At 38.1% G+C, this 14,208-nt stretch overlaps 1 long non-coding RNA gene across 1 annotated transcript in view; it reads left to right on the top strand.

The window, feature by feature from the left end:
- The window catches only part of LOC147578169 (uncharacterized), a 33,660-nt gene extending 25,536 nt beyond the window's left edge, over positions 1-8,124 (top strand). The window contains exon 2 of the long non-coding RNA XR_015254873.1: positions 7,893-8,124. This is a non-coding gene — a long non-coding RNA (uncharacterized LOC147578169). The remainder of the gene's footprint in view (positions 1-7,892) is intronic.
- The last annotated feature ends 6,084 nt before the right edge of the window (positions 8,125-14,208 follow it).

Here is a 14,208-nt window from a genome sequence, read left to right as displayed (position 1 = left end):
TTGTGGACAGGACTGAGACTAGAAAATAGTCCCAGCTGGTTTCTGGGACATTGCATTGTCTCAGTTCCTATAATGTCGTTCAAAGAAGCATAAAACAGAGTTACTCTTATACCTTTTAGTCCAGTTGGAGGCAAAGGTGAGAATCACTTAGAACAGTTTGTGCCACAAAGTAGCCAGAAGAAAACAGAGGTGGGAGAGAATAACATAGGTGGAGGTGATGTCAAGAAGGCTTCCTGGAGGAGGAGAGATTTCAAATGGTCTAGAAAAACAACCAAGATGTAGTAAACAAAAGGAGGGAGTAGACATTCCTGAAGGAGAAAATGGCATGAATCAAAGTGGGAAGATAAGACAGAATATGTAGAAGCTGGGGCTTCCCACTGAGAGTGGCCCATGAGCAGCATAAGTGGTAGGTGGTGACTAGAGGCCAGGGACCTGGAATGCCAGACAAGTTTTGTTCTTAGTTCTATAAGCAATGGGAACCATTAATTAATCAGCTCAATCATTTGTTTAACAAATTACGTATTGGGCGTCCACCATGTACTTAGCCAATCACTGGATATATAGTGCTGAGTAAGAAGGGCTTGGTTCCTACCTCTGAGGGGTGCAGTGCCAAGAGATGGCGACTAAACTGGTAAATGAATTCCAAGTGGAGAAATGCTAAGGGGTCACGGATAGGGTGCTGTGTTAGAGGGTAGCCGAGAACACCTTACGCAGGGCAGCCAGAGGCAGCCTCTCTGGCCAGTTAGAAGGAGGCCCACATGGCTGGGCCTGTTCGCAGGAGAGGCTGGTGGATGGCTGGGTATGGGAGCAGGCACTGGATAATGCCACATTTTGTACTAAGTGCAAAGGGAGTTCTAAGTGCTTTGGAAGTTTCTAAGCATGTGAGTGATATGGTCTGATTTATATATTTAAAAAGCTGCTCTATAGGGAATGAACTCTGAGGAGAGGGCCAAGAGTAGAAGAAGCCGGAGACCAATGGCTAGGCAGCCATTGCAGAAATTCTCAAGAGACACAAAATACCTTTAGTGGGGGTTGTGGCAATAAAGCAGTGGAGCATAGCATCTTCATAGCAATGAGGAGAGATGGCTGAGAGATAAAAATTGAAGATGCATTCTCCAGGACTTATGGATGAATTGGCTGTGAGGGGTAATGGAGAATGTATTGGATTGAGTGGTGGCCCCCCCCAAAGATATATGGCCCCCCTCAGATTCCTCCCATCTCTGCCATAGCCTGGAAACTCACTGTCAGACTTCCTTCCCTCTCCCCCTGGTGTACTGCTGATAGAATCTAAGCTGGCAGACTCTTTTCCAGAATGAGTAGAAAAGTGGAAGAAACCCCAGTGACACAGCAGATGGCTTTACTCTATGATGAGAGAAAATCTATTGCATGGAATTTGCAGCATTTTAAGGGATGAAGTTTCTACTTTCTCCAAGGTGATGGTTACATTTACTGGCCAGTTGATATTACCTTCTCTTGTCTCCGCTGCTCCCATCCTCAGTTTAGCAGCAGGCCCCCTGTGACTCTCCTACAGCAGAAACACTACAAGAGATCCCCGCACCTAGCCCCACTGCCCCAGACCCTCCTGCGAGCTCTGCTGCCAGAGTGAGGATTTCAGCATGCAAGCGCACTTCTCACCCTTCAGTGTCCTTGGAGAAAAAACCATAAAGCTTTCCTTGATCTAACAATTGCCTGTGTTTCTAAGTTCATCTCCTCTTCCATCCCTATCAGCTTTGCATGTGAGATTCGGTGGCACTGACATTTCTCCAGCTCCCCGGACACCTTCCTCACTGCTCCCTGAGTCTGGAATACTTTCTTTTCCCCCATATTCTCACTCTATTAGGGAAGCTAATAATACACCCACTTTATTAGGGAAGCTATCCTGACATCTCTCTCTTCCCACTACATCAAATCCCCTATTTTCAGCCTTATGGCGCTGTATACTGTTTCTGCCTAGTCCTTATGATAGTTGTAAGTGTGTATATATGTTTAGGGGGTGTGTGTGTGTGTAGTGTACATATATGAATATAGTGTACATATAGTTACCTATCAGTGTCCACTTATGAACATCAGTTCCCACACCCAACAGAAGAAGACACATTCTACATTCTTTCAGGCCCCAGGAGAAATGGTGTTGCTTTTGTGATATGCCTGTCAGCATACAGAGCCAACCCTCACCCGACACTCACACCTTAATAATATGCATGGTTATTTGGCAGTGTGTTTGGCTTCCCTAGAAGAAGAAAGATGATAACCAAACTCAGTTACTTCAAATAAAAAGGAGAACACGGGGGCAAAACTTGATAGAATTACCAAAAAACATTAATCTAGGAGAAGAGTCAATAACATGTCTCAAACATAGTTCTTTTGAATATTAAATCTCCAAATAAATGCCTCTAGTCTTCAGAGTGATGAAAATATGGTGTACATCTGTACATTTGTTTTCTCATGGCTTGTGTTTAATTATCCACAAAGAAAAATAATTCACAAAATATTTCATGTTCTTCTCTTTTAACTGCCAAAATAGGAACTTCTGAGGCTGACAGAATTGGTTGCGATCCCTTTGAAAGTTTTATTAATGTAGACAGAGTATGTTTTTAATCTTTTGTATTTTGATCACGAAAATGTATTTTCTATGATTCGTTCATGCTTGCTTCTACCATATTTTAAGTAAACAAGGAGTCAGCAGTTTTGCTTTGTAAAACATATTGGGCTTTTTTTATTTTTTTTTATTTTTTAAATTTTTTTTCAACGTTTATTTATTTTTGGGACAGAGAGAGACAGAGCATGAACGGGGGAGGGGCAGAGAGAGAGGGAGACACAGAATCGGAAACAGTCTCCAGGCTCTGAGCCATCAGCCCAGAGCCCGACGCGGGGCTCGAACTCACGGACCGCGAGATCATGACCTGGCTGAAGTTGGACGCTTAACCGACTGCGCCACCCAGGCGCCCCATATTGGGCTTTTTTTAAATGCAGAGCTAAGATGATTAATGAACAAACTAAATATTAAATCAGAGGACTCTACTTTGTCTAGGACGGAAAGGAAGTCTTCAGATTCTTTGAGAGATTAGTATCTACATTCATTTAATATAAACATCAGAGACATTCCACTGTGAGCATATTTCTTCCCTCTAAAAAATAATGCTGTATGGATGCTGTGTTTTCTGGGTATTTGTAGATGTAGAAATATAAATAAATGAAAGTGCTTACTTTTTGGTTTCAATTGATATTTTGGGTGGGCAGTTGAAACTTAAAGCAACAAGTGTTTTTAGTAGAGTACGAAACATATTAGTACTCTCAAACTAGTACTATTAGTTTTAAACATAAAAGTGTGCATGAGAAAATATTGAATACTGCAGCTAATCTTTTATCATAATTGTCGTTGTTATTCATATTTTTCAAAGCTTCATTCCAGTTTCACAGATCTCATTGTTTGGGGTGTGTTCGAAGTGTTTGGAGCATAAACAGCTGGCTGCTTATCAGTAGATGCCTGAACAGAAAAACAAGATGTCTTCTCTTTGAGATGAATCTGTAAGAAGAGTTTATCTCAAACAAAATAGAATTTTGGGGTTAACAGTCTCAAAGTTGACATACAGTTTTACTGCAATGCCCAAACAAGAAGGTGCTTTAGCAAAAATAGAGGTCAAAACATTTTATTGAAATAAGGTAATCTCTTTTTTTTAATAAAAAAGTTTATTTTTTAATTAGTGATTTTGACCTTGTAGAGTTAAAGCCTCAGATCCTCATTTTTTTTCTTGTTATTGTTAAAATTGCACTATAATCTATACAAAACAAACAAAAAAACTCTAGTACTTGACTGGATCCTGCTTGTGTTACCAGATTTTACAGAGACGTGAACCCTCTTGCCTAACATGTCTATCATTTAAGGGTTGAAAAGAATGCTTAGTAATGGGAAGTTGCCCAACGACTTGTAAACATCAGGTGATCTGAGATAGGAGCCCTGACTGCATGTCATAAAGAACCATTTTCCATCATCCTTTTGTTCACTACTGGAGCAAGTATTATAGGGCTTCCCACATACCAGGCACAGTTCAACATGTTGAGGACACAGAAGTGAGCTAAAGAGATGGTTTTGGGTAGCTTTTATGTTGGTAGGTGGAAGTGAAATGCTTAACATTTAACCACATCTTAATCTAAGAATAAATAACATGCTATCAAAATGCTCTTGAGATCATTATAGATTGAGTCCAAGAACACCTATAGAATAAATATATCATGATATATTATTTTTCTTGATTTAAAAAAGTAGGAAAGTTCATCACGTTAGCTCATAGTTTACTATATACAAGTGATTGCTTTCTCTATGATTAAATCTATATACATCTCCATAGAAAATTCTGCTTTTCTCTGTAGGAGAGCCAAAAAGTTTAAGATTACTCAGCTAGCTAGTGGCAGAGCTGGTAACAGATTTTGCTGTTTTATTTGCTATCCCTTGATCTAATTAGTCACTTTATCTTCAATTTAGAACCTTGCCAGAGCGATCTGTTCTGGATTGGAGACTGAGAACTGACATTTATAAAGTATTTGCTATGAGCCAGTACTTGACATATATGGAGAGGCAGGTCTTATCAGACATAATTCACAAAAGAGAAGACTTTTCTGAACAGATAAATAAACAATAAGTAACAAGACTGAAGTTTGGACATAGTTCCTCAGCTTTCCTCTGTGCCAGGCTACAGCTGAGTGAAAACCATACATCTCTTTACATTTAGATTGCCTTTTGAATCCAAAGTAGGGATAATAATCAACATTTAAATTCATGTCTGACAACAAGTTCTAATGATAATTGACATGTAATAGCACTTATTGTGCTGGGTACTTTATATGGAGTGTGTCATTTCATCTTCACGGCAATAATTACTAACCCCCAATTATGGCTGAGGAAACTGAGCTTCAGAGAGATTCAGTGGCCTGTGGTCACAGAATTAGCAGAGCCAGGACTCAAACTTGACATTGTTGTTGGGCTAGAGCCCAGACTTGTAACCTATTTTTTCAATGAATGTCACCAAAAGGAAGTGGTGAGGGGGAGGGGCAAATGAGGGAACACTGCTTAATCTAGGACAACATCCCACATGATCAGAGAACCTCTTCCCTAGTAGCCAGGTCCCTAGTAGGATGCACACCGAAGTGGGCTGTCCCTCTCTTTCCCCTTGGATTCACTGATCTAACTCAAGGGGACCTAAAGGAGGGAAACTTTGGGGTACCGGTAGCTCTGTTGGTTGAGCGTCTGACTCTTGCTTTGGGCTCAGGTCGTGATCCATCCCAAGGTCATAGCGTCGAGCCCCAAGTGGGCTCTGCACTGAGCATGGAGCCTGCTTGGGATTCTCTCTCTCCCTCTGCCCCTCTCCTGCTTGTGCTCTCTCTCTCTCTCTCTTAAAAAAATAATATCCCTTAAAGAAAGAAAAAAACAAAAAAGAAAGGAAACTTCAGCTGGAGACTTGCTGACTTGCTGTTGTAAGTTGGGGCAGATGGGGTGAGGGTCTGCAGTGGGTTTACCTGGGAGGTAACAGAAAGCAGTAGTTCTCTGCTTGAGCCATGAGCGTTTCCTGAAGGCGCCAGTGAAAGAACAGAATGCTTTCCTCATACTCATTCAGCAAAATACGGGTTGGCAGCATAAATGCTGGCTAAAAATGCATGTTGGGAACAGTATCTTCCCTTTTTCTGGAACTCTTTGGGGCTTTTAGTCATTCACTTAAGGAATGCTATCTGAACACCTAGGCATAAGTGGCTGTATGCTGGACAAAGTGGGGGACCCAAAGGCATACTTTAAGGGACATATGTAAGTGAAAAGAGAGAGCTACAACAGAGTGAATCTTAATCCAAATCTAAATGGATTGAAAAATCTGAATCAAAAATGGAAGAGTTTACAATGAAATTAGAATGTTAAGGAAAGAAACTCCGTAATTCAAACACAGATCTAACATGGAATTATACAGAGTAGAATAAATATCTGTCTTAATTGTATTGAGTGAATAAGCTGTCCAGTCTACCTTTCACATTTGGTTGTATAGACATCATGACTAAAGGCTGGTGGTGTTACACTATACCCTATTTAGGTAAATTGAAATGGTACAGATAAGATACCAAAACTGTCAGGATAGAAGTTAGGAAATAGTTTTTTTTAAAGTTTTTATTTATTTTTGAGAGAGAGCACAAGCAGGGGAGCGGCAGAGAGAGAAAGACACATAGAATCCGAAGCAGGCTCCAGTTTCTGATCTGTCAGCACAGAGTCCAACGCAGGGCTCAAACTCACGAGCCATGAGATCATGACCTGAGCCAAAGTCAGATGTTTAACCGACTAAGCCACCCAGGCATTCCTAACTTAGTAAATATTTAGAGAATAGTTGAGGAAAAATTAGATTTTCATAAAGTGATACTAGTAACTTACCATGTATGATAGGGTGTACAGTGTCCGTTGACCTTCAAAAGGGCTCTGGAGATAAACCAAAAAAAAAAAGAAAAGAAAAGTCTTGATGTTCAGCTTACGAGTTGCAAAAGCTTCCTCATTGCGATATTTCATTTCTGGGATGCCAGTTTATTACATATTAATTAGTAAGTTGATGTTTGGATGTGATACCTTCCATATGGGATTTTTAATGTAATATGTTGGTGATTTAGGGAGACACTGTGCACTAGACTGATAATAAGGCATCAAATTTTGGGTGTGTCACTCTTGGGAGGGTGTCTTCAGATGGCTCATCTCATTCTTTTTCATGTTTCCATTGCAAAGGGTGGCTGTTTTTTCAAACCTCTTCCCCATATTCTGTGACTATTCTCTATTTGGATTCTATCAGAGAGTTTATATATATATAGCATGGATTTCTTTTTGATTTTTAGAAAAGTTGTATTATGGGGCTTATGTAAATATTTTCCTTTTTTTCCTCCCTGATCATAAACTTGCCCTCACTCCTGGATTTGGAATGTAACCAAGCTGAAAGATGAGATCATGTTTGTAGAGCAGAGTGAGGTCTCAGCAAGAATCTTCTAATTTGAAAGGCATCAGTATTTTATGAACTTGGTTACTGAAATGCTGGGTAATGAAATCAGGAGTTTAAAAGTTATTTTCATCAATGGGGCTAAACAAAGAAAATAGAGTTTTCCTTTTTGCACTTTGTATTCACAGTAACTTATTTTCCCTTGCAAAAAGAATTGTACTGTTTCACTTAGAAAAATGGACTCAACAGTCATCTGCTAATGCAAGTAATGCTAATGTCTTCTTTTTGTTTTATTTTTGGTATTATGTAAATCAGTTATAGAATGGTAACTCTTTTGTTCTTATTTTAAAGTTCGCAAAATTTTAGACTATTATTTATTAATATCCCAATGTCCTTTTTTTATATGGAGGAATATTTCCTTTGTTTCTTTTTCATTAATTGTGTGTGATTATTATTTATTAATATATTATTTGCTTTTGCAATATGGAAAAATAATTTCCTTTTTTTCCATGTAATCACACACATACTATACTGCTTAGGATACAGAACACATGAGGATAACAAGTTCTTTTTTTTTTTTTTTTTTTTTTGCAGATGTTTACCACATGTGGAGCTTAGCATGAAGCTAAGTCATGAGTCAAGCATGTCCCATCCCAATGCCCTTTGAAACATTTTTATGTGGTTCCATGAAATAGTGTATATTTTAATGGATGCCGTGATGGCCTTGCTCAGGTCCTTGTTTTCAGACAATCCAATTCAGACTATCTGCTGTGGGTATCTCTTGCTTTACCATCCTCCTTTGTTAGGAATCAGATCTTGATTTTCTTTTGGGAATCTCCTCTCCCCAGGCCATGTGGTCCCAGTCAGATGACCGCAGTGCCCCACCTACTCTGAACTAATAAGAATTTTCTCTAAGATTTGTTTCTCTCCGATCTATAGCTGCCAGGAGAGAGAGGAGCTCCTTTTACTCTGTGCTGTCAAGCTGAAAGAACCACATAAGCCTGCAGCTTATGGTCCTAACCCCAGGCTTCATGGAAGAAGCTCTCTGCAGAATGATGCCAACACACGGAGGGAGCCAGAGCTCTGGCAACATTTACCACCATCTGAAGCTAAACCAACCCTTCAACTTTCCAGTTGCTGGAGCCAATACATTCCCTTTTTCTTAAGCTAATTTGAGTGTCATTTCTATAACTTTCAACCAAAAGAGCTTTGAATATTGCTTTCCATCTAGAGGTGAGAATGATCAACTCAGTACAAGCAAAAGTAACTCATCAACAGTTGTGAGTAATAGAAAATCTTATCAAAATTTCTTTTGGAAAAGTATTAAGTTTTTGTTGGTTTGGAATACTAAATTTAGAAAGCTCAAATAACTAACATTTTCCTGTACCCTAGAGACAAGTGTTAAGTAAACTGACCCTAAGGATTATTCAAATATGTAATTCTAAGTTATGTCAGAGTGTCATTATAGATTCAGCTTAATCACCTATATCTTCAGCCTTAATAAGATTATTCTATAGGAATTGATGCCAAGAGAAATGATGGGAAGGCTCTGTGCTAATAACAGTTACAATGTATTGGCACATTCTATGTGCCAGGAAGTGTGCAAAGCCTGTCATTGTTTTACATTTAATTCTCCCAGAAATTCTAAAAGGTAGATGTTATTATTTCCCTTTTACAGATAAGGAATCAGGGTTAGCAGTATGCCCAAGTTCACACAGCCAGCAAGTAGGAGAACCAACATCTAAGCCTGTATCTTTCTAATTTCAAAACATAGGCTTTTACCACTGTTCTCTCTTTAAGTTTCCAAACTTCGTAAGAATTCATTCAATTATCAAAATTTCCAGCATATTTGGGAGAGATTCCTGGCTCCTAGTGGATATATCTGTATCCATATACAATTATATAATATGTAATATATGTACTTCCCAGTAGATATTTCTTATGAACTTATAAATATATGTATATGAATATATGTATGCTTTTTATACCTACTATGAGCCAAGTTTAAGAATTTATAATTCACCTGAGAGTCCCATTTCAAACCTCTTATGGGTAAATCACAATTTGCCATCAGCAATTCAATATCTGAATTTTATTTATTTTTATTTTTTATTTTATTTTATCTTAGTATTGATTGATTGTATGATATCTGAATTTTAAATTCTTTCTCTTATGAGAGAAAGAGGCCTAGGCTGGCATAGAAAAAAAAAAGTGAACTAACCAATCCGTTAGACTTTTAGCAGAACCTGGGGTTGCTGTTGTTTCCAGAATTGCACAAACCCTCAGTAATTTTGGAAGCCTTGGAAGGCATCTCTGCTGATCTATGAGATTCTAGGCATAGCAGGCAGGAAGGGAGTGGAAAGCATGGCACTGGTCCTCATCTACAAACTTCTTCTTTCATAAGCCAAGTCTCTTGTATGGGTGTGGGCTGCTGACCCCTGTCATCTGGATGTGTGACAATAACTTGTTTTCATGTTGACTCTTCATAACCGGGAGCTGTATTGGCATTGCATGTTTGCTTTAACTTCCCACACAGAGACTAAGTCCAAAATGTAATTAATTGAGCCCTTATTTGAAAAAAGAAAAAAAAAATGTTCTGTGTATTTAGAGACCCCAAAATGATGTGAAAAAATATTTTCAAAACTAAACTAATCCAAATAGAACTATGTTTTCTCATGGAGGAGTGAAAAGAGTTAGGGATTTGGAGAGAGAACACCTGGCTTTGAGTTACAGCTAACCACTCATATATATGGTTTTGGACAGATAATTTGTACCTCAGTTTTTCTTTTTCTTTTTTTTTTTAAAGTTTATTTTGAGAGAGAGAGAGAGAGAGAGAGAGAGAGAGCATGAGCAGGGGGAGGGGCAGAGAAAGAGGGAGAGAGAGAATCTAAGCAGGCTCTGCACTGACAGCGCAGAGCCCAACCCGGGGCTCAAATTCACAAACCATGAGATCATGACCTGAGCCAAAATCAAGAGTCGGACACTTAACTGACTGAGCCACTCAGGCGCCCCAGTACTTTGTAAGTTTTAAAGCACTAATATTATAATAGGCCCTCCTACTATTGATAGGAAAACTTCTTAGAAATCTCTCAAGTATCAGAGAAACACACACCATTCATTCTGATATGTTTATTTCCATAGAATTTCAAAAACAGTTGAAAAAGTCAGCTTAATATCTTTAAACTTATTATAATGCAGTATATCATAGCGTTTGTAATGTTCAAATGTATACAATGCTATTATCTGAACAAATAGCTGACTAAAAACAAATTCAAATTCTTACTATTTTAATTATATAAAAGATCAAGCAATTGCAAAAATGATTCACTTGTTTCATTCTGATTTTTAAATATAGTTTACCTTAATGTATATTTGTAATTTTGGTTCTTACTGTGATTTCCTTTAATATTGGAGAAACTACTTATTTTTCTTTGGAGACTACTTGTCTGTGTTCCAGGTAATTAAAATATTTGGACTGGGGCGCCTGGGTGGTTCAGTGGGTTAAGCGTCCGACTTCAGCTCAGGTCTATGATCTCGCGGTCCGTGAGTTCGAGCCACCGTCGGGCTCTGGGCTGATGGCTCAGAGCCTGGAGCCTGCTTCCGATTCTGTGTCTCCCTCTCTCTTTGCCCCTCCCCCGTTCATGCTCTCTCTCTGTCTCAAAAATAAATAAACGTTAAAAAAAATTTAAAAAAATATTTGGATTAATGAAGAGTTGTTATATTTTTTTCATAAAATAAAAGCCAATAAAAATACACATAATAACTATATAAGACTGTAAAAAAAAAACCAACAACAACTAGAAAATAAGTGTTGTGAGGATGTGGAGAAAACCCTTGTGGCTCTGTTGGTAGGAATGTAAAATGGTGTACCCACTGTGGAAAACAGTACAGAAGATCCCCAAAAAGTAAAAAATAGAATTACCTGACAATCCAGCAATCCTACTTCTGGGTAAATAGACAAAAATGAAAGCAGACTCTCAAAGAGATAGTTGTACCTCCATGTTCATTGTAGCATTATTCACAATAGTCCAGAGTCAGAAGCAACACAAATGTTCATCAATGGACAAATTACTAAATAAAATGTATATAATGGGATATTACTTGGCCTTAAAAAAGAAAATCCCATAACATACTATAACATGAATAGACTTGAAGACATTATGCCATGTGAAATAAGCCAGTCACAAAAGGACAAATACTATATGATTCCATTTATAGGAAGAATCTAAAGTAGTCAAATTCATAAACACAGAAAATAAAATGGTGTTGTCAGGGGTTGGGGGAAGGGAGAAAGGGGAAGTTGTTATTCAATGTGTATAGAATTTCAGTTTTACAAGATGCAAAAGTTCTGGAGATGTGTTGTGCAACAGTGTGAACACTGAACTGCAAACCTAAAAATGGTTAAGATGATAAATTTTAGGCTATGTTTTTTCCATCACAATTGAAAAAATACTGTATATGAACCTAGTTTAATTTGGGGGGTGATTCAGAATACTCCTTTAGTATCCTAAGGCCTGATGGTACTTTATCTTCACACTGGAGCTCAGGAGAAGCAGCCCAGGTATTTGACTCAGATTACAAGGAACTGAGGTACAGTAGTCCTCAAGCCTAGTGTTTGATTCAAGGTGGGTAGGTGGGCAGCATCTCAGGTCAGAGAGTTTCTTGCCATTTTATAAGGACTAAATAAAGGCCATTTGTAGGGCAGAAAGGCAGACAGGGAAGGAAAGGGCCTGATTGTTGGTCTAGAACTCTTTCTCTGAAATGTGAGCCAGGGACAACATTCTGGAACCTCATTCTGGTAGATATCAGTCACCAGTAGAGGAAATATTTGTTGATGAAATAAACTGATGAAATGCATAACTGTTTAAATCAAATAATAAATTATGTTTTTTATCTTATATCAGAGTTTCCCAGACTATGTTCTGTAGAATATTAGTTCTATGTGTATTATATTTTAAAAAGGACACTGGGGTCAAAAAGTTTGGAAAATGTGGGGTTAAAAAGAGTTAAAAATGGAATTTTTTTACTCTAGAACTTTTTAGAGGCGTTACTATGTTAATGTTAATGTAACTGTGCCAACATTAAATATTATATGGTAATATTTAGTGGTTAGTATGTTGGCATTAATGTTAATGCATTAATATCCACGTGAATATATATTTTTTATTTTTAATGTTTATTTTTGAGAGTGAGAGAGACAGAGCATGAGCAGGGGAGGATCAGGGAGCGAGAGACACACACAGAATCTGAAGCAGGCTCCAGGCTCTGAGCTATTAGCACAGAACCCCACACGGGGCTCAAACCCACTAACCATGAGATCATGACCTGAGCTGAAGTTGGATGCTCAACAGACTGAGCCACCTAGGTGCCCCCCCCTCCTTGTGAGTATATTAATATGTTTTTCCTAAGTCCATTTGACCAAGGAAGCAGTCCTTGGCAAACTAGTGTGAGAATGCTGCCCTACATCATAAAAGGCATGATATTTTTGTCAGCTGCTTTCCTTAAGAGAGTAACTTTCTTTCATTTTCCTGAGTTTGCTGTGAAGTCCCTCTCTTTCACCATGAGCACCATTGGGGAAATAAAGAGAGAGTGGGACTGCAGCAGTTTTCATAGTTATTATTTTGAGATACTGTAAAGCTATATGATGATTCAGCTTTTCTGTAACCCCCAACTATTTTCTAAACAGACAGCTTTAATATTGGGCCACCTTGTTGATTTTGCAAGGGTGTCAACATAAAATAGTGAGTCAAGAATGCGTATTGCAAGGTGAAAATAGTCAAGGTATGGAGTTTCTTGTATGGGATACTTAACAGTGTTGATTTATAAGAAAAAACTAGCTGTTGTATTAGGAAATTACAGTTGGCATATTTTGAATTCTCATTACTAGATATTTTGAATGTTACTAAAATAATGACGGTTAGCTTAGAAATGGCCCATTTAAGGGGTTCCTGGATGGTTCCGTTGGTTAAGCGTCCAATTCTTGATTTCAGCTCAGATCACGATCTCATAGTCTTGAGATCAAGCTCCACATGGACTCTGCTATGGGTGTGAAGCCTGCTTAAGATTCTCTCTCCTTCTGCCTCTGCCCCTCCCCTGCTTGTGTGCATATGCACTCTGCAATTTCTCTCTCTCAAAGAAAAAAAGAAAGAAACAAACAAAAGAAGTGGTCTATTTAAGAGCTAACAGATTAGATATAAATAATTAAACTTAGTAGGAGTAGAGAGTGATTTCTAGGAGGAATATATTTCAGAATCCTAAAAAAACAAAACAAAACAAAACCCAGAACCCTATTACAGAATTAAAGAATTAAATGTGAGACCTGAAACCATAAAAATACTAGAAGAGAGCATAGGCAGTAATTTCTCTGGCACTGGCTGTAGCAACTTTTGTCTAGATATGACTCCTGAGGCAAGGGAAACAAAAGCAAAATTGAACTATTGGGACTACATCAAAATAAAAAGCTTCTGCACAGTGAAGGAAACAACAAAACTGAAAGGCAGGCTATGGAATGGGAGAAGATATTTGCAAATGACATATTCAATAAAGGGTTAGTATCCAAAATATATAAAGAACTTAACAAAACTCAATACACAAAAAAGAATCCAGTTAAAAAGGGGGCAGAAGATATGAACAGACATTTCTCCAACAAAGACAACCAGATGACCAACAGACACATGTAAAGATGCTCATCATTACTTGTCAGGGAAATACAAATCAGAACTGTAGTGAGCACACCTGTCAGAATGGCTAAAATCAACAACACAAGAGGCAACAGGTGTTGGCAAGAATATGGAGAAAAAGGAACCCTCTTGCACTGTTGATGGGAATGCAAACTGGTGCAGCCACTGTGGAAAACAGTATGGAGGTTCCTCAAAAAGTTGAAAATAGAGAGGTGCCTAGCTGGCTCAGTCAGTAGAGCATGGGACTCTTTAATTTCTAAGTTTTAAGTTCAAGCCCCACGTTGGTGTAGAGATTACTTTAAAAAAAAATTTTTAAAAATAGAACTACTCTACAATCCAGCAATTCCATTACTGGGTATTTATCCAAAGAATACAAAAACACTAATTCAACATGATTATAGCAGCATTATTTAAAATAGCCAAGAAGCCCAAGTGTCCATCAATAGATGAATAAAGAAAGAAGATATGCTGTATACAATAGAATATTACTCAGCCATAAAAAAGAATGAAACCTTGCCATTTGCAAAGACATTGGCGGAGCTAGAGAGTATAATGCTAAGTGAAATAAGTCAGTC

This window comes from Puma concolor, chromosome C1 (assembly GCF_028749965.1).
Source record: "Puma concolor isolate L17-30 chromosome C1, mPumCon1.1.hap2, whole genome shotgun sequence".
In the NCBI taxonomy this organism is placed as follows: Eukaryota; Metazoa; Chordata; class Mammalia; order Carnivora; family Felidae; genus Puma; species Puma concolor.
Note: the sequence above shows the minus strand (reverse complement) of the source record. Positions and strands in the feature narration are given on the sequence as shown.